The 21718-nt window shown below is 47.6% G+C and overlaps 1 long non-coding RNA gene across 4 annotated transcripts in view; it reads right to left on the reverse strand.

Moving 5' to 3' along the window:
• LOC135975224 (uncharacterized) overlaps window positions 1–20619 on the reverse strand; it is a 53726-nt gene extending 33107 nt beyond the window's left edge. Inside the window, exons 1-2 of one of the 4 annotated variants that reach the window (XR_010592157.1) lie at window positions 20550–20564; window positions 7760–7851 (exon numbers count right to left, since the gene is read on the reverse strand). This is a non-coding gene — a long non-coding RNA (uncharacterized LOC135975224). Of the gene's footprint in view, window positions 1–1765; window positions 2001–2387; window positions 2659–7759; window positions 7852–20549 lie in introns of those variants that run through there. The other 3 variants (XR_010592158.1, XR_010592153.1, XR_010592156.1) reach the window with 3 other exon arrangements.
• Window positions 20620–21718: the final 1099 nt, after the last annotated feature.

The following is a 21718-nucleotide window of genomic DNA, read 5'->3' on the forward strand; positions in this document are numbered from 1 at the left end:
TCTGTGCTGGGCTAGCTTGATTATCACTTCAAAAGTTTTTTTTCTCTTAATTAATTGGCCTCTCAGAGGTGGTAAGACAACTCCCACCTGTTTATGCTCTCTGTATGTGTGTATATATATATCTCCTCAATATACGTTCCATTCTATATGCATCCGAAGAAGTGGGCTGTAGTCCACGAAAGCTTATGCTCTAATAAATTTGTTAGTCTCTAAGGTGCCACAAGTCCTCCTGTTCTTCTAAAAGCAAGTGTAAACCAAGCAATTTTGACACTTTATTCCCACTGTCTAAAATTAAAAGTGTAAACTTCATAAATTAGATGTTTTAAAAATTCATTATTAATCTTAGGTATTTAGTAACACAGGTCAGGAAGCTTTTTAAAAAGCAAACAATTTTTAACCTGACAATGTACCTAGGAATTACTTTGTGGAAGTTCTATGCCCTGTGTTATACAGGAGATCAGATTAGATGATCACAATGGTCCCATTTGGTTTAGAATTGATGAATCTCTACAAAAAAAATTATTAGCCACATAATCCACAATATTGGATCCTGACTACATTCTAGAATTAAATTTTAGTGTTTTGTGAAAACTGGAATAGTTGTGCAGCCCTTTTGGTGCCTCGTTCTATTTTCAAATAGCATGCTACAACGCCAATCTCCATGTTTAAGGTTGAAAGAATGACCTAAGTCTATGTTTACACATTAGTTTTCTAGATTCAGAAAGTCAAGACAAATAAAAAAAGTTACAATGGCCTCATAATTCAGTGTAAATATACTTTAGGAACATGGATAATTACCAGTATATTGTTTTAAACTCCTTTAATGTCAATACAAGGTATTCTTCACTTCTTGTCCCAAGCAGCTGTGCATGTGCTATTAAGCAGTTGCTAGGTTTCAGGTGACTACATTCAGTACTAGCCAAAATTTTCTCTTTACAAAGAGTTCTTACAATCAATGAAATTTATAAGAGCTTGGATATCCTAAAATGAGCCAAATCCTTCAAAAGCTTATCACATGTATGCAATTTTGGCTTCAGCAGGAGACAGGTCTTTGCAGGATCAAGCCTAACAATGGAACTCTCATATCAAAACAAATTAATAAGCCATCTAGTCTTATCAGGGACAACAGCCAATACTCAATGCTTCAGATGAAAGCATTCCAACATCATAATGCATCTAATTATGTAATACCATTGGATACTCTGGCTCATTGACCCCAGCTGCTGGTGAACTTGTGCCATGAAGTATTATAGCCTTTATTTTTTTTAGGCTAGACAAAGTAAGTGTAAATGCTATCCCTATTTATATAGATGCCTAATCCTTTTTAGGATTTACAACACTATATTCTACGGCAGTGTATTCCTTTAGGTTAGTTACGCATTGCATTAAAAATATGTTTGCCCATTTAAATTTTTTGCCTTTTTCATATTGAATTCCCCCCCTTCAGAACCTGTCAAATCACCACAAAGAGTTTCTTATGTTGTCCTTCTACATTAGGACCAGATTAATTCTCTCTGGGATTTATCTGAAAAGAGAAAACCATTGAAGTGTTCGCTTCGCCACATAAAGCAATGCATTCAGTAATTTATCTGCCAAGCAATGCATTTATTGCCAATCATCAACACCCCCCTTAATATCTTCTTATAGGCTGCATTATGTGCTAAACAGATTACAACAGAACATAGTGTTTACTCCCATCTATGATTCCAGGATCTTCATATGCCACATTCCTCCCCCCATATATTTTTCAAATGACTGCTCTCACCCTTCTCCCTTGTTGCATGAGAGCTCAGCTCATCACCATCTGAGCAGTAGGACAACCTCATAAAAGGAGCATCAGTTACTGGGCAAGGGAGAAGGAGAACTGGAATGAGATGTCACCAGACCAGATCTGACACTTATTGGCAAAAAACAAGATGAGGAGGATAAACACATTACCAAGGGCAAAGCCAACTAATGCCAAATTAATGTGTCTGCAGAGAGAACAAAGACACCCACGCAGAGTGGTCATGTTTGTTTTTTAAATGTCTCAAGACAGCAGTATCCAGTGGTATCCCCCCCCCAGCCCCCAGCCACGCGCCCACCCCCGGCAGCGCCCCCCCCCCCCACCAGCCACGCGCCCACCCCCGGCAGCGCCCCCCCCTCCCCACCAGCCACGCGCCCACCCCCGGCAGCGCCCCCCCACCACCACCAGCCACGCGCCCACCCCCGGCAGCGCCCCCCCCCCACCACCAGCCACGCGCCCACCCCCGGCAGCGCCCCCCCCCACCAGCCACGCGCCCACCCCCGGCAGCGCCCCCCCCAGCCACGCGCCCACCCCCGGCAGCGCCCCCACCACCACCAGCGACGCGCCACGGATCGCACGAGCGGCGGACGCTGGGAATCACCTGCCGGCGCCCAGCCCGGCCAAGGGCATCACCCGGGAAGGGGGGGGGGGGCTGCTCGGTGCCTCAGCCGGTGACGAGGCGGCGATGGCGCAGTGACAGGGACCCGGACCCCGGCGCGAGCCGGGCACTGCGGAGCGGGGGGTTGTGCGCGAGCCGGGACAGACCCCACCCAGTGCAGTCCCCGGCCCTCACGCGCCCTCCCGCCGCCAGGCTGCGTCGCCTCAGGGTAACGGTCCCTCCGCGAGCCGAGCACTATCAACACCATCCGCAGCCCCGCCTCTTCGCCGGCCCCGCCCCCAAAAATCACCGCAGCCGCGTTCCAGGCCACGCCCACCCAGAGCCAGCGGCACCATCCCGGCACGCGCGCTCCTGGCCCCGCGCCCCGCCCGCCTCCGACTCCGGCCGGCGCTGCTGCGTGCCCGTCCCTGTACTGCCCGTCTCGCGGTGCCCCACGGGAAACGTAGTTCTCCCTCCCCCCGCGGGTCGAGCTGTGGGAGGAGACTCGGGAGAGTAAGGGACTCCAGTTCCCGGCAGTCCCTGCTCGCTCTCGCGGAGTTGGACTCCGCCAGTGTTGAGGCGGCTAGGGCTGACCCACTGTGGGTGCCCACCAAGTGTTCCCCTCTTGGTCAGAGACCATCTCACGCAGCCATGGCCCTCTCCGGCTCCCAGTGACGCCAATGGCAAACCCCACCTTGATGGCAGCAGGATGGGGACTAGTGAATCATAGAATCTCAGGGGTGGAAGGGACCGCAGGAGCCAGCTAGTCCAACCCCCTGCTCAGAGTACAACCAATCCCAACTAAATCAAGTGCACACACCAGCAATGATGTGCAGCCACCTCTGGGGCAGGGAGCAGCTGCTGAGCACTAGCCAAGAGTTTAGGACAGGAAGTGCAGGTCACAGAGCAGCTGAGTGGGCTCAGCGCTTGGCAGGCAGGATTCCAAGAGCCCATCCCACTTAAGAAGGAAAGCAGAAGGGTTTGCCATAAGTAAAGCATAGCTGTTCTTCTCACAAGCATGCCTGCCCAGCAGGTGCCCTGAGCCTGGGTATGGAGGTGTGTGTCTGGGGGGGATATATAGAGGTCTATGAAATCACAAATGATGTTGAGAAAGTGAATAGGAAAGTTATTTACCCCTTGGCATAACGCAAGAACCAGGGGTCACCCAATGAAGTTAATAGGCAGCAGGTTTAAAACTAACATAAGGAAGTACTTCATACAATGCACAGTCCAAACGTGGAACTCATCAGGGGAGGTTGTGAAAGCCAAAAGAATAGTAAATAGTGAATCAGGTTCAAAAAAGAATTACCGTATTTTCCGGCGTATAAGACGACTGGGCGTATAAGACAACCCCCAACTTTTCCAGTTAAAATATAGAGTTTGGGATATACTCGCCGTATAAGACTACCCCTCTTCCAACACACACCAAAAAAAAATTAAAAAAACATCAGATTTGATTTCAATATGGTAATTTTAATTCAAATGCTTATGACATGCAGGTACTTAGCAGGAAAACTGTCACTTATAAACATAAGGCTGTTTGTCATCAAACATGTAAACATAAAACAGTGCAAGTGGATTAAACTTTTCCTAATTCACTCTAAAGCTGAAAGGAAGGATAAGACAATAAACCCATGGGAGCTGCCATGCTGTTTGTTTTCTAAGCTGTCAACCAAACTGGAACTGATGATGATAGGAGGAAGATAACAAACAAGAGAGAGAGCAAGTGCCGGGCAAGTCCCTGGCGAGTTAGCAACGCCCATCATAACTGCAAGCTACGGTATTTTTACAGGTTTTGCTGGCGTGACAGTTTCCCTTTAAAAGCCTTCAAAATCCTCCTGTTCGTCATCTGATATCATAAGTACATCAATGACATCTTGTGATACATTTGTAAGGCAGTCATCGTATGGATCGAATTCCATATCAGATGGTGTGGTCTCAGCTTCGGCTTCCTCTTCATCTTGCCACAAGTAGTCGTCCTCCATACCATCTAATGAATTTGATATGCCACACTTCTTGAAAGACTTGATTACTGTTTCTGCATCAATATCATTCCAGGCTTTTATGACAAACTTGCACAAAACATCCAACTGTGGAGCACGCATGTTTCCTCCTTTTGTGAATGACTTTTCGCCGCTAACCATCCATTCATTCCACTGTTCTTGAATGCGATCTTTAAATGGCTTGTTTAGGCACACATCCAGTGGCTGTACCAACGATGTCAATCCTGCAGGAATAACTGCCGCATCTGTGTTTAGTCTTGCAAGCATTTGCTTGGTGCTGGGAGTTAAATGAGCCCTGAACATATCCCACACCAGTAGACTACATTTTTGAATAAGTCCACCTGGTCGCCTGCTCCATACATTATCAAGCCATAGCTTTACCCCTTCTTCATCCATCCAGCCTTTTTCATTCACATGTACAAAACAACCAACAGGGAACTTGAATTTCGGCATTGTTTTTCTTTTAAAAATAATCATTGGTCTCAGTTTGGCGCCATCAGCTGTGCATCCTAGTACCACTGTAAAACTGGACTTCTCATGTCCTGTTGTTTTAATTAAAATTGTTTTTTCACCTTTTTGATGGACAGTTTTATTTCCAACCATATCAAAATTCATTGGAGTTTCATCCATATTTCCAATACTACTTAACGCATAGCCATGTTTAGTGCGCTGTTGTATTACGTATCGATGGAAACTATTTACTTTGCTATCAAGATCTGCAGGTAATTTTGGGGCAATTTTCATCTTTTGCCTCAGTACCATATTATGCCTTCCCATGAATCTAGTACACCAGGATACAGTGGCCTTAAATCTGTTGCTGTGATCTGGGTTAGATTTGGCCCACTGAAGTGCAAACAAATGTATTTTATTTCGTGTCACTACATAACCGTTTTGGCGATGCTCATTCACCATGTCTGCTACATGTTTTTCGAGTTCTGGCCAATGTGGAGTGCCTCTTCTTAATGCACACTTACCCCTTGGCATACTCTTTAATGCTTTTTCATTTGCTTTCCAGTCCCGAACCATCTTTTCTGTTACTCCATATTGTCTTGCAGCAGCGCAGTTATTATGTTCCATGGCAAAGTTTACAACTTTAAGTTTGAAACTGGCTTCATATTTCTTTCTTCTTGCTGGTGGAGCCATGATGGGGTTTTGACTGTTGGACATTTGTATACTGTACTGTATGTACTGGTGCTATACTGTATGAACAGGTACAGATACTGGTGCTGTACTGTATGTGGTACCCAGTATACAACAACCAGCCAATCACGGCAAGCGATGTACCTTACCGGCGATTGGCTGGTTGTTGTATACAAAGCCTGCTTGGATTGGTCAGCTCTCCCTGCCTGCCCAGCCCTCCCTGTCTCCAAGACTATCAGAGCGGTAGCGCAAACACGCCTCTTTCACCCGTCTGGCCCGCCCTTGTATCCTATTACCTCCTTCTCTGCCTCTCAGATCTCGCACATGCGCACCTGCGCCGCTTCACTGCAGTCCTCAGGAGCGAGATCTGAGAGGCAGAGAAGGAGGTACGGTAATAGGATACAAGGGCGGGCCAGACGGGTGAAAGAGGCGTGTTTTTCTGGGCACAGCGCCGCTCTATCTCTTTTTTCCATACCCCGGGCGTCCCGGACGCCTGCAGCTTGCTCCGCCCTTCACTTACACCTTCCCGGTGAGGCGCCCCCTCACCTCGTCATCGGGCGGGGATGTGGCCGCGGCCATTTTTGAGCTCCCCCCACCATATGCGGCGACCGCAGATTCTCCAGTCCAGCTCGGAAGTTTCAGCACCCGCCCTATAAGACGACACCCGGCGTATAAGACGACCCCCGACTTTTGAGAAGATTTTCCTGGGTTAAAAAGTAGTCTTATACGCCAGAAAATACAGTAGATAAATTTCTGGAGAATAGAGCCTTCAATGGCTATTAGCCAAAATAGTCAGGGATGTAACCCCACGCTGTGGGTGTTCCTAAACCTTCAACTGTCAGAAGCTGGAACTGGACAATGGGTTGGATCACTTGATAAATTGCCCTGTTCTGTTCATTACTTTTGGACCATCCGGCACCAGCAACTGTTGGAAGACAGGATACAGGACCATGGGTGTGACCCAGTAGGCCATTCTTATGTCTGGAAAAGCCACATCTATGAGCAAAGAAAATCCTCTCCAGTTGCTTCATCGTTCCTTCCTTTTATGTTGGCTCAGAACACTTAGTAGCCAGTTGCTAGCTAAGGAAAATGAGCATTTATTGCCAGTTACACTGTCATCTGTTCTACTTGCACATCCCTAGAACAGCTCTATGATCCAAATAGACTGTTCTCAGCCGCCTCCCAGCAAGTGAGGAAAAAGCCCTTCATCTAAATAAACCCTTTGTTCAGCAGCATTTCCAGCTGTGCCTCAGCTGGAGTTAAACCACCACAAAAAGAAAAGTATAACTGATGTCCCCTCCACCCCCCCCTCCCCCCGCTCAGGTTGAATTTGCTCACATGCCCTATCAATTCCCCACTAAGCCATTGTAGTGATCACATCTCTGCAGCACATCCTTGCTTCTGTTTCCATAGCGATAGGAGGCACTGACTGCAGAGAAATGTGATGGTTTCAGTCTCTGGCCAAACCATCAGTGCAGGAGGCAGCGATTGCGGTCTATGAGCTGTGCAGGGAAACAAAAGCCTGACCTGGTAATGTCAGTCTAGGGACTGGTTGAAATCAAGGGAGATAAAAAAGAACGGGGATATCACAGTTGTGGGTGTAAGAAATTCATGGGGGGGGGAGCTAGAGAATGAGAGGAGTAGGGAGGAGAGACAATGGAGGGATGCAGTGTGGGTGGAAGAAGAAGGGAACAGGACCAAAGAAATGTGGGAGACAACTCAAATGGGACGCAGGCAGCTTCAGTTAAATAATATGTACCAGGATAACAACAGAAGCTATTTAAAAGCTTGAGATATAGGAGGGAGCTATCCTAATTTTACAGTGGTTTGGCCCAGTCTCAAGGATTTTGAGTCAGCTTCCTGAGACACCCTGTTTTCTGGCTGCTGGATACAACTGATTCCCATTCAAGGCAATGAATGTGGCAACAGAGTCAGGCCGGAGGATTTTGGTCAGCTGAAGTTATAAATCCTGGGGGAAGCTACTACACACACCCTACAACTAACTTGACAACAGTTAGGCTGCTGGTGTGCTGAGAACATTGCCTGTCATTCTGACTTCTTGTGCTCCTCATCTGTTTATATCTGTCTGTTGTCTCTTGGTTTGTACTTAGACTGTAAGCTCCTTGGGGCAGGGACCGTCTATTTGGTCTGCCTAGTACAACGGGGCCCTGGTATATGACTCGGGTTCCAAGATGCTACAATAATATAAATAATAATAATAATGAAACATACCACTGTAGGAAACTCCAGAATTCTAAACCGTCCCTTTCCCATGATTTCTTGCTCACAGAGCCTGGGGTGACACGCCTGCATGTGACAATCATCTGGAAAGCAGAATGTCATTTATAAATAAAACAACTCAATGGAAGAGGAAAACTCCGGTTTATTTTTATTTGCTCTGTGGACATCAGGGTCTCACAGCATTTACTCACAGCACTGGCCACAACATCTAGGGTCATGTCTGGAACTCCTGGGAGCCGTCCAAGTGTCTCCAATATTAGACCCTCAGGGGAGTGCCAGAGAAGACTGCCTGAGACCGTTCATGTGGAAGAACTTTGGTACCCTGTAGGGGAAAACTGCTGAGTGACCTGGCCGGAGTGCTAAGTCCCCAAGAGCAGGCTGCAGCTTATGGAACTAGAGGGGGTCCAGAGAGGCGGAGAAACCGCATGCAACCGCGGGAAGGGGCATTGACCTCGTGAAGCTAATCCCCAGGAAGGCCAGAGGAGGTGCCATTCTAGTGGTGAGTCGAGCTCCCCGTCACAGAAGCATTGAAAGTGACTGGCCGATCGGATTATTTCTGAGAAGTACTGACTGAGCTGCTCCTGGAGATGGGTTCTCTCCCTTCGCTCCTTTGGAAGGTAATAAAAAATACACGAATAACATAAATACTCTTTTGAACTTCTATAGCAACTTCCGCCTGCGGGTTTACAATCAGCATGGAATGCAGCCGAATAGCGCCTCATGTGACATAGCAAAGTGTTATCCCTAAGTCACAGACGGGGCATCTAAGGCACAGAGACACTTTGTGACTTACCTACGGTCTCCTAGCAAATGTGAGGCAGACTCAGGAATAGAAGCTCCATCTCCTAACTCCTGCACATGCTTTGCCATAAAACCAGCCCTATCCCAGGGAGGTTTTTTAGTGGTCTTTGGTCAAAAGTTGAGCTCAGCTCTTTGGCCAGGCCAGAGAAATCCAGCCGATATAGCCTGTGGGCACAGAGTGATATTACTGTAAGGTGAAATGCTCTGTGCACCAGGGGTGTGCCTGATGCCACCTTCCAGCTTGTAGTGCCACCTAGAGGTACTCTACGGAGCTGAGCTTCTGAAAGACAAAAGCTGAAGCCTGAGATTCTCTGCAAACAGAATTTTGCATCCATCTGGAAATGCTGCCTTTGGGCTGCTTTAATATTTCATTTGATCACTACAGACCAGACTGTAGCCCACCCTTACACGGCTATGCAGGGATGTACTGGGAAGCAAGACCCTGGTCACACTCCCACTCCGCTCTGCTGCCTCTCCACATTGCAGGTGCAGGCATGGGAGAAGGAGAAGAGTTGCACACCTGGCATTTCACCTCCACCCCCAGCCCATGCAGGTGGATGGGAGGGGGTGGAGAGGGGTAGGAAATGGGTGGAATCTTGGCTTTGCTCTTCCTCCCCCCAATACAACATGCTTAATAATTTGCTCCATTTATCTTTCTGGGTACTGAACTTAAGATGGCCTCTGCAGTGTGTATAGGAGAGATTAGGGTTACACTTTTTTTCTGAGCAAAGCTTGTACTCCACCATGTCTTCAAGAGAAGTTTGCAGCTCCATCAAACGCACAAGCAGACATCTTGGGGTCCAATGTACAAGCATTTAACTCTTCGAAGACGTGGGTTGTCACAGATGCAGCCGATGTGTCTTCTATAACCGGAACATCTAGAAGTGCATCTTCTGGCCTACCCCTGACATCAAGATAAGACACGCAATGACTTAATACTCGACGCCCATTTGCACCAGGGCATTCATCAGACATATATGTCTGAATCGTAGAAGATCAGGGTTGGAAGAGACCTCAGGAGGTCATCTAGTCCATGAAGCTAAGAAGCTATCTGTTACCATGCCAGGAGTCTGGATAGCTGAGGTACAACCTATCCTGCCTGGCAAAGGTGGAAGATCAACTCAGCACTTACAACAACTAGTAGAGTGTGTGGGTAAACTAGCTGCACCAGCAGATGCTGCTTCAATTCCCCAGCAACCACAAAGAGGGTGTGTGGGGGGGAAAGTTTCTTGCTACATATGGTCACAGACGGGCCATTTATTACAATATGAATGCAGGGCTAAGAATAATGCCTGGAAGCCATCAGGAAATTAGGGGTGAGGTCTGGGCTTATTGGCCAGACCCTCTGTTATCATGGTGATGGATACGGTGATGGATACGGTGAATCAGAATAGACTAGGGACTAACTGAAGCAGAGCAAAGGCCATTTACTGAAGTAGCATTACCTCTGTTGCTGGTGTTGTATGGGTCACTGTGAATCAGACAGCTGCTGCCTGGTTTAGTGGCTATGGGAGCTGCTGTTTCTCTAGTGACTTGAGAACTTTGAGCAAATATCCCCCTGACCTATCCTCATCAGCTTCCTGTCCACGGAACTGAGGGCCAAGAATTGTCAGTTAAAGGCAAGGCAGATCTCACTGTACATATTGGTGCCTCATCAGGGGACACCCCTTTGTGGTCACTGATATGGTCCAGTTTGGGAGTAGATTTTTGTAGACTGGAATCCGATGGCGATTCCATGTGCGTAATCAAACATCAGGGTGAGATGAAGATCGTGCTGAATTACACACTAACACCAATGTATCAATTTCATCTTCTATGACTGATACAACAGTGCCCTTGGAGGATGTGAATATCCTTTTGTCCAGTTACAAAGGCATCTTAATTATAGGACTTAGCGCCAAGCTGGGATGGGCTCATTTGACAGCACTATATCGATACATCGAGATGTACACCCCATAAACAGAGACCCTCTTGCACAGCTGTGCCAAGACAGTAGAAAAGCTGTTATAGGTCAAAAAGAGAGTGATTTGGCCATCTCATGGACATCACCAGTTTTTCTAGTCACAAGGGAAGATAAAGTACACTGCTTTTGTGGGGTTGTTAGACAGCTAAATACTGTTACAAAAAACATACACCGCCAATCCTACAGATTGATGATGTTCTGGACCAATTTGGGGGTGCTCGGGAATCCATTACTCTGGATTTGCCCAGTGGATATTGCCAGGTTCTCTTACGGAAGTTCTGCATAAAGATAACCTTCACTATTGGGCTGCATCATTATAGTTCAGTTCAGCTTTTTGGGATGACCCAGGGGCCTGCTGCCTCTCAGAGATTAATGACTTAAGCAGATGTTTCTTCTACTTGGATGGTATCATTGTGTACACCATTCAGCTGGATGGAGCATCCGCAATGTCTATGAGCAGCATAGGAATGTCGACAGTTAGAACCAATGAGGCCACCATCTTCAGGGGAAGTTCTGAGTGGCAGTTGGGCCCAGAGTTTTGCAGGTATTTATGTGCCTAACTCCCTGACTGAGTAAAGGTCAGAGTAAAGGTTAATCCATACTGGTTAACCACCTGCTCATAGGGAAAAGCAGGTATTTATGCCCCATTTTAGACAAAACTTTAACCTTAACTGGAGTCGCCACCAGGCACCTCCATAATACTTTATGTCGCTTATATTCATAGATTCATAGATTCTAGGACTGGAAGGGACCTCGAGAGGTCATCAAGTCCAGTCCCCTGCCCGCATGGCAGGACCAAATACTGTCTAGACCATCCCTGATAGACATTTATCTAACCTACTCTTAAATATCTCCAGAGATGGAGATTCCACAACCTCCCTAGGCAATTTAGTCCAGTGTTTAACCACCCTGACAGTTAGGAACTTTTTCCTAATGTCCAACCTAGACCTCCCTTGCTGCAGTTTAAACCCATTGCTTCTGGTTCTATCCTTAGAGGCTAAGGTGAACAAGTTTTCTCCCTCCTCCTTATGACACCCTTTTAAATACCTGAAAACTGCTATCATGTCCCCTCTCAGTCTTCTCTTTTCCAAACTAAGCAAACCCAATTCTTTCAGCCTTCCTTCATAGGTCATGTTCTCAAGACCTTTAATCATTCTTGTTGCTCTTCTCTGGACCCTTTCCAATTTCTCCACATCTTTTTTAAAATGTGGTGCCCAGAACTGGACACAATACTCCAGCTGAGGCCTAACCAGAGCAGAGTAGAGCGGAAGAATAACTTCTCGTGTTTTGCTCATAACACACCTGTTAATACATCCCAGAATCATGTTTGCTTTTTTTGCAACAGCATCACACTGTTGACTCGTATTTAGCTTGTGGTCCACTATAACCCCTAGATCCCTTTCTGCCATACTCCTTCCTAGACAGTCTCTTCCCATTCTGTATGTGTGAAACTGATTTTTTCTTCCTAAGTGGAGCACTTTGCATTTCTCTTTGTTAAACTTCATCCTGTTTAACTCAGACCATTTCTCCAATTTGTCCAGATCATTTTGAATTATGACCCTGTCCTCCAAAGCAGTTGCAATCCCTCCCAGTTTGGTATCATCCGCAAACTTAATAAGCGTACTTTCTATGCCAATATCTAAGTCGTTGATGAAGATATTGAACAGAGCCGGTCCCAAAACAGACCCCTGCGGTACCCCACTCGTTATGCCTTTCCAGCAGGATTGGGAACCATTAATAACAACTCTCTGAGTACGGTTATCCAGCCAGTTATGCACCCACCTTATAGTAGCCCCATCTAAATTGTATTTGCCTAGTTTATCAATAAGAATATCATGCGAGACCGTATATGGTTAACAACCCTTGGTCCTTCCTTTATTACCCACCCGTGTTCATGGCAACAATGACATAAGTGCTGCAGTGTGACCTCACAATGCTGTGATTTGAACACTGGCAGTTGGCCCTCAGTGTCAGTTGCTTTTACTTGGACGGAAGGAGAGGCTGGGTATTGTGCTGGCTAAAGTCGATTTCAGATCCAAGATCTAATCTATTACTGAGGGGAAAAAAGTAAGTGGGCTTTCTTACTCCCCATGGCTGTCCTACCTCTGACCAACAGAGACGCACTTTGCTTAACTTCTGTTTGAAAAGGGTCGCCAAATTAAATTTGGTTTTTTGGCCCAGAACCTCAAAGGTATTTAGGCACTTAACTCCCATTGAAATCCATGGGAGTTAGGAGCCTAACTCCCTGACTGAGTAAAGGTCAGAGTAAAGGTTAATCCATACTGGTTAACCACCTGCTCATAGGGAAAAGCAGGAATTTATGCCCCATTTTAGACAAAACCTTAACCTTAACCTTAACTGGAGTCGCCACCAGGCACCTCCATAATACTTTATGTCGCTTATATGGTTAACAACCCTTGGTCCTTCCTTTATTACCCACCCGTGGTCATGGCAACAATGACATAAGTGCTGCAGTGTGACCTCACAATGCTGTGATTTCAACACTGGCAGTTGGCCCTCAGTGTCAGTTGCTTTTACTTGGACAGAAGGAGAGGCTGGGTATTGTGCTGGCTAAAGTCGATTTCAGATCCAAGATCTAATCTATTACTGAGGGGAAAAAAGTAAGTGGGCTTTCTTACTCCCCATGGCTGTCTTACCTCTGACCAACAGAGACCCACTTTGCTTAAATTCTGTTTGAAAAGGGTCGCCAAATTAAATTTGGTTTTTTGGCCCAGAACCTCAAAGGTATTTAGGCACTTAACTCCCACTGAAATCCATGGGAGTTAGGAGTCTAAATACCTTTGAGAGTCTGGGCCTTTGTTCCATTTTATGTCTCTCTCGCTCTGGCATGAAAAGTGCCATCCTAACAGAATCCAGGAGGGAATCCAGCTGTCTGATCAGGGGCTACTTGTGCCCTACCTCTCTCTTACACTCAATTCTTTAGTTTAGCTGTAAAAATTGTGGCAGATAGGGAATAACTCCAGAGTTGATAAGGCTGCCTGGTAAGGTTATATTTCATTAACCCAGCAAGGACTTCCGGAGATCACTGAGATCCCTAGAAAGACTTGCCCCCTCTGGGAGTCTCTTCCGCTGATCCCTCTCTGGGACCCTGTTCTAGGATCTCACACAGGGCCCTTGTCCCTGAAGTGGGGAATGAAAGGAAGTGGGTTCTGTTCCAGGCCTCCATTCATCTGTAGACGAGCTCCATACGCACAGACCCCAGAGGACACAATTAGGGGAGTCGCCCACTAACTTCAATGGGCTTGGATCAGGCCGAGATATAGGCCCAATAAAAAGATGGCTCCTGCTGTCCCTGCAGCAGAGTGTGGAAAGGAGAGGCTCTTTGCTGTGGCATTATTTCCTCCAGGTGCAGAATGGACAGTAGGGGATTTCCACTTCAGTTCCTGGAGATTTAGGGAAGCTGATCCCCATTCTGTGGCCTCACCCTCACAGCTGGCATGAGAGGCAGCAATTGGGTTCGAGACATGGCCCTTAAAATCTGCCTTCAAGTTGATTCTCCATAATTCTCCATCTTGGATGAAGAATAACATTTCCTTTCCCCACTATGGCAGATCATTTTGGTTTTGCGCTGCCCATTTCAATGTTTAAAATTTTCCAGGATTAGGAAGGAATGAGGAGATACAGATACATGCTCTTTAATGCTTTTGGGGGTGCAATTCTCCCCCGGGCTGAGGGTCAGCAAAAAGTCATGTACCTCTTACATCCCACTAAAATCCAGAGCCTTGGAGAGTGCAATGAAATTTTGCGATGAATGTGAAGAGCTGTAATTTTTCCTGCTGTCTCCAGTGGAGCACAAGCAGCGGTGGCTCCAGGCACCAGCGCTCCAAGCACGTACCTGGGGCGGCAAAGCGCGGGGGGTGCCCTGCCGGTCGCTGCAAGGGCGGCAGTCAGGCTGCCTTCGGCGGCGCACCTGTGGGAGGTCCGCCGGTCCCGTGGATTCGGCGGTAATTCGGCGGCGGGTACGCCGAATCTGCGGGACCGGCGGACCTCCCGCAGGCGCACCACTGAAGGCAGCCTGCCTGCCGTGCTTGGGGCGGCAAAAAAGCTAGATCCTCCCCTGAGCGCAAGCATGTAGATTAAAATTTAAATCTTTGACAGAGGATTTAAGTAATATTGGAGCACAATGTGATATTTTGAATACAGCTAAACTTTGTGTTGCCCACTAGACTAAGAAGTATATTGTGATATTGATTGATGACCATCAAGCCTGTAATCTTAGCTTTGTGAACTTCTTTCTCCATCTTTGTTCATAGCTCAAGTATTGGAGGAAACCAATGATTGTGAAATTAGTTAAGAGTCCCAACTTCTAAAGCAAGTAAACTTCGGGCTTAAAATGTGTTGGGTTTTATGGGCCAGATCTTCAGCTGCTATAAATCAACAGCTCCATTGACTTGAATGAAGTATTCTGATTTCCAGCAGCTGCGGATCTGACTCAACAAATGTATTATTCAAATGAAACGCGTATGCGATGGACAGTGTTCAATGTGGGTTTTTTTAGAAGCACCATAACTGAATTTTGGGTTGGCAAATATTGTGATACATGTATATTTGTTTGGATTTTTAGGTGCTTTATAATTCCACGCTTGGTGCCGTCATTGTGTCAGGTTAGTTTTGTCGCCTCTTTTCTCTTTACAAATATTAACTAAGTAACCTTCCTCATCCCTGGGAGGTACAGAAGGGTCAGTATCATCCCTTTTTGGTATATTGGGAAACTGAGGCACGGGCGGGGACGTGAGTTGCCCAGCATCACACAGTGAGTGAGTGGCAATGCCAGGATGAGAAATCTATTTCTGGTTGCCAGTCCCATACTCAAACCATTAGACCACACTGCTTATCCTTTGCATAGTTTTGAGTATATTTATTGACTTTATTAAAACAACAAAGTTCCAAAAGGAACCCCCAAACCTTTGCTAATATACAATTTGAGTCGAGGATTTATTTCTGTATTTAAAAGAACTAGATTCATTACAGCTGAGCATTTACATGCTAAAAAGGAAGGCAATTCTCAACTGAGGTTCTGGCACCAACCTTTAATCTGGCCCCAGCTACTTCTCATTTTGTAGAATCACAGAACTGTGGGGCTGGACGGCTCCTCAAGAAATCATCAAGTCCAGCCCCCTACGCTGAGGCAGGACCAAGCAGGGTGCGATTCCCTGCTTGAGGAGACATCCCTGCGCTAGCTGTCATCAAGCTAGTGTGTTAAATAGCAGTGTGGCTGCGACAGTTCAGGCAGTGGCTTGGGCTAGCCGCCGGAGTACGTACTCATAGGATCCGGGTGGGGTTGTACTCGGGGTGGCTAGCCCCTCTCACTGCTGTCCATGCTATCCTTGCTACAGTGCTATTTTAGCAAGCCAGTGCGAATATGTGTATGCGAGCTGGGTATCACACCCCCAGCTGCAAGTGTAGAGATACACTTGGTGGGGGGATTGGTAGGGGGTGCAGGGTCCCAGGCCCAGATTCTCAGAGGTATTTAAGCTCCTAACTGCCAATTATTTCCATGGAAGTTAGGAAACTCCAAACCTTTGAGGATCTGGGCCCCAGTTCTCGGGCTCTGCTGTCTGTGGCTCACATTTTTAGCCGGAGGACGACGCACACATTCTCACTAGCTTCAGGCTGGAAATTGTCCCGCAGACAATAAGATCGACAGAAATAAAACTGGCCCCCCTTCCTGACTTGTTGCAGAATGGACGTGCACAGCTTGCCAAGGGAGGAGAAGGAGGAGGACGCGGCTGCTGAGGGCACGTCCACCTTGGGAAGAGAGGAACATTCCAGTGGGAGTCAGCGTGAGCCGGACCTGGCTCAAGAAGATACTCAAGATGGCCCAGCCAAGGTCGTTCCTAAGCAGAGTGGGCCCATCCTAAGGTGTCTAAAGCGAATCTGCCAAAAAGCGAAGAGAGGCCAGACGCCATATCCCCGAACTGTCACTACAGGTAAAAGGAAAGGCTAAGGATGCGCTAAGGGGTGGGAATGAAGGGAGGCAAACTCAGTCTCAACCCCCATGTGTTCAAAGATTTCAAGTGATCCCAAAGGCTCTTGGGTTTGTGTTCCACTTAGGGGAAACTGAAGACAAGGCACAGAGAGTGGGGGGGGGGGGGGAGACATGGAAAAAGTGGAGGAGGGGAGAACAAATAGATGTGGCCGCATGGCTTTGCTAGTGGGTGGACGGCGCTCTTCCATGGCTGAGTCTGCATGCAGCTCGAGGGCAGCCCTCTGTTCTGCACCGGGGGCAGAGATCACTGCTGGAGCTTGGCAAATAAATAATGAGCTAGCAGTAATCAGTCCCAGTACTAATCATCCCGGAATCTCCCAGAGACTGGAATGACAGGAGACAGTGTTCCTGAATCAGGACCAGTTTGATAAATGCTGGCTCTCCGTGAAGTCCTTCCATCCCCAGTGTGAACACAATACTTACAAGCCCTGATACAAACACTAGACCCGGGTGACGGTCAGACCCCTGTATTTCTAAGGCTCTCCAGCACTGGTGGAGGTGATGATGCCCCCAGAGCCTGTATTTCTCTGGGAATCTCTGGCTGCTGGAAGAGGAAGGGCAGTTTCTATTTCTCTCCACCACACACTGCTCTCCCTTCTCTTTCTTACCCTTGTAGTGAAGTCATTGCTTGGAGCAGGCAGAACAATACAACACTAGGGATGACTGACTAGCCCAATACCTGGGTTGGAATGGGAGTCCTATTTCTGAATCCTAGAGCCTGGTTCTCATTACACTAAGGCCTCTTTCCACTGCTCTGGCAGGTACATCTCTCTCAGGAACCATAAGGAGGAATGGGCAGGGAGTAAAATGGGGCCTAGGTGTGGCCACGCCTCTGCACCCAGAAGTGTGCAAAGGAGACACCCCCACACACACTCTGGGCCCAGCTGGTGCCTCTCCACAATAGGGCCCTGCTCTTGGAGAGCCCGTAGGCATTACTGTAATCAAAATCTTAAATAACAGCTAGAGACTTACATTGTTTCTAAATGAAAGCTTAGATGCTGCAGAACAAAAAGGCATTAGAAAAAAGAAGCCAATATGCCAGGCCACCGCGGCCCATCCCACGCTGAGCCCTGGTTTAGTCCAGTCTAGTTTTAAATGTCTTTAGTCAACGTTTCTCAAACAGTGGGTCTTGACCCCAGATGAGTACACAGAGCAATCAAGGGAGTCAGGAGGCATTGAAAATTGTATTATAACCTAAAGCAAAAATAATCTTGCTCCCCCACTCCCTGCACACCTTTACCCTTCAAGGTCAAATATTCTTGGCCAACCTCTCACAACACATGTGCAGGTGAATTCTGTAGGACTAACGTTGTTAGCAATGACACATTTCTAACTCTTATAGTGAGTGTAAAGGCAAAATTCTTTGACTTTGAATAAGTGGCCAACCTGAAAACCACAGACTTAAGCAATGGGGCTTCCACCACTTCCCTTGGGAGGACGTTATCCTGGCTGTTCCACCCATCACGAGCTCCTAGCTGCTTTCCCATGCTGCTGACGGCGGCAAAGCAGGATATGTGAACTGAATCCTAATTGCAAGAGCATCAGCCAGTCCTATTCAGCCAGATTTGGCTGGCTAATGTTCATGCTGTCGGACAAATCTATTATTTGGTTGGCCCTATACAGTACAGCGAGTCCTGGTATTTCTTTGGGTCTGTGCTCATTCATGTCCAATCGGAGAGCACAAGCTATTTATTGTGTAATGAATCAATAACATTTATCCAAGAAATAAAGGGGGTAGAGGATGTGACTGGAGTCAGGAGAACTATCTTCTATTCCCAGCATTGCCAGTGACCTGCTGTTTGACTGAGCCAGTCACTTCACCTCCCTGTGCCATGGTTTCTCCGGCCATAAAAATGGTGGTAATAATACCGGCCCACCTTTAAAAGCCATTTGGAGATCCTCCACTGAAAAACTCCATAGAAGTGCAAAGGAGTCTCATTCTGGGTCTCTCTTATTTTGTTTTTGGTTTTTAAGGAATCCCCAATTTGATTCTGATTTTGATCACACCAATCTCTCTTGCTTTGAGAGTCAGTGGCTTATTTCACCAGCATCACAGTTTCCTTCACTTCTCCCCTGCTCAAGCAGGATATAGATGTCTAGCCCTATTTAAAACAAGCGGTGGGAATCAAACCAATCAAGCCAACAAACAAAAGATAACCCTACCCAGAGCAGAGATATCTTACCCCAAAAAGGGAGATGTGCCAGTGACGCCAAGCTTTCCACTAGGAACTTTGCTATTGCTCATTGATTTTAGCTGGAAGGAGCCCAGATACCACGGTGATGGGCAGCAGTATACAACCCCAAGACAGACAGACCGTGTCCTTTCTTTGGTTTAAATGAACTGTCTGTTGGGCACCAATCAGTCCATGAATGACACCTCAGGGGCGTTCGTTCCCCTTTAACCAGCAATGGTAGTAATTTCTTTCTTTCTGTCATTCCTTCTTTCTTAGTAGTCCCAGATATCTTGTGCATGGAGACAATTTGGGAGGCGGATGAAAGTGGTCGTGAGCAGCATGGCTGTGCTATGGAGGGAGCCATGCTCTTGCTGGAATCATGGAGAAACACTGTTGACTACTTCAATAGTAACAAAGAGGTATAAACCTTCTCCATCTAATCTGTAAACTAGTGTCCCCTCGCGCTGTCCGTCCCACCTGACCCAGCCTGGGACATCCCAGAAGGTTTATCACATAGGGTCTGACTTCTCTTCAAACCCTTTGCCTACAGCACTCAACCTTTCTTCTTTCACTTACTCCAGACAATCCAGCCTCTGGATGCTTTTCTCCTATTATACATATTAGGTGCCTTCTCCAGATACATCCCACAAACTCTTTGGTGATCTCATGCCCCGTTTGTCAGTGGTATCCTTGATTTGCAGGGATTTCCCACCAATCTGTGCTAGTTTCAGTAGATTCTTGCCCGGCTACTCCCCTGCCTCACACTATCCGTTGGACTCAAGGACGAGACATTTCCACCCAAGGTCTCCCCTGGCGACTGCTCCTCTCTCAGGGCTGGTCTACACTGGGGGGGGGGGGATCGATCTAAGATACGCAACTTCAGCTACAAGAATAGCTATGAGAATAGCGTAGCTGAAGTCGAGATATCTTAGATCGATTTACCTCCGGTCCTCACAGCACGGGATCGACGGCCGCGGCTCCCCCGTCGACTCCGCTTCCGCCTCTCGCTCTGGTGGAGTTCCGGAGTCGACAGGAAGCGCGTTCGGGGATCGATTTATCGCGTCTAGATGAGACACGATAAATCGATCCTCGATAGATCGATTACTACCCGCCGATCCGGCAGGTAGTGAAGACGTACCCTTAGACATTCACTGACAAAACAAATGGGTCCAGCTTTGTCGCTTATACACATGGTGTCAAGGCTGAATCCCTACTCTGGCACTTCGAGTGCAGAAGGTGGAGGCTGGCAAGGATTTAAAAAATCAATACTTGCCACTCCAGGCTTGTATTACACTCCCAAGGTTACAGCTTTTCTCTGACCTTGTCTTGGTAAATGCTGCCACCACCCAAATGCAAAAAAAACCCTTGGACCCAGGAAGGAGCACTTGGGAATTCTTCCCTGTGGGGTATCCTCAAGCCCTTTCAAATCCCGCCCCTTTCTCCTCCCCTCCACCCCCCCGGGGAAGAGCTGAGAAAGAAAACAAAGGAAATCTGCTGTTGCCACCAGCTAATTAAACAACATGCACAAACCTCTTAGGACACCAAAAATCCAATTTTGTTCTTAAAAAAGATAAATTTTGTTAAAAACAAAAAGGAAGAAAGTGCATCTGGAACTTAGGCTTTTTGCTAGATCTTAAAAGAAAACAATTACAAAAATTAAGCATCAAGATAGCTCTCTTGAGGTTCAGCTTCAAGGTTACAAGCAAAACAAAAGTATCTGGGGTTAGCACAGAGGAGATCCACAAGCCAAAATAAAGAAATAAACCTGATCGTGTCTAGTTAAACATTCCCTGTCCAATGATTTTTCTCGGTATGGAAGATGAATTTTCATACCTGGTTCCAGCCTTACACAGAATTGCTGCTCTGTGTCCCGTCTCCAGAGAACAGACACAGACAAAGAGAAGTTTTTTCCCCATTTTAAAAAGTTTTAGCCCTCCCATTGGATCTTTTGGTCAGGTGCCCACTCCTTTTCCTTTAGCTGGGGAACTTTGTTAACCCTTTACAGGTAAAGCAAGCAGAGAACAGCCACCAGGAGGGACTTTTTAGCTAACTGGCTGGCTGGGTGTTCATAAAAGGGAGCCCCCCCCCTTCATTTATTACACATGGTCACGCTACATCTGGCTACTTGTCCTACAGAAAACAGGCCCTGTGTGGAGTTCTCCACATGGAGTCCCATTGCTGTGCTGCTTGTTCTCCTTGATCCAACCCTTCTCTGAACAAGTAGCTCACACAGTCAGGTCCTACACAAGCCAACATTCTGCTGGAAGCCATCAGAACCTAGGCATTGGGCTTGGCTTGGGCTTCAGCTTCTGCATATATCTTAGATTTGCGGGGGCCCTGCTTGCCACCCCAATGGCGACCCTAAACTTGTGACCCCCCTAAACCCATCCCATGACCCCCCTGGGGGTTGCCACCCCCAGATTGAGAAACACTGATATAGTAGATAGTATAAACAAGTCATTGTCTGTATGAAATGTTAGTTTGGACTAACTTTGCTAGTGCTTTTTATGTAGCCTGTTGTAAAACTAAGCAAATATCTAGATGAGTTGATGTACCCCCTGTATCCCCAGGGGCGGCAAGTTATATGGGCCCATGGTGCCCAGGCTTGAGAAAATTCAGGGCCCAGGGGACCCGGCTCCACCAATGTTCGGGGCCGGGTCTCTCTCCCAGCCCCGCCTGCCGCCCCCACGCACCTCCCCCGGCCCCGGCTGCCACCCCCGCGCACCTCCCCCAAGAGCCCCTGCCTTCCCTGGGCAGCGGGCGGCTGCCCCCTGCAGCTCCGCACTGTGCTCCCTCGCCAGCCGCTGCCGCAGACGGCTACAAGGAAGCGGCGCCGGGGGCAGGCTGAGGTGGCTGCTGTGCCTGCGGAGGGAGGAGGGGAGGAGCGCATGGCAGCCCTCCCCCCCCCGCCCCCCGGCAGGAGACTCCCAGTCGACTCGGGGGAGGGGAGGGGGAGGCTTATCCTGGCTGGACCTCCTGAGCAGCAGCCTGGGGGGGCTTGG

Source organism: Chrysemys picta, chromosome 13 (assembly GCF_011386835.1).
Source record: "Chrysemys picta bellii isolate R12L10 chromosome 13, ASM1138683v2, whole genome shotgun sequence".
In the NCBI taxonomy this organism is placed as follows: Eukaryota; Metazoa; Chordata; order Testudines; family Emydidae; genus Chrysemys; species Chrysemys picta.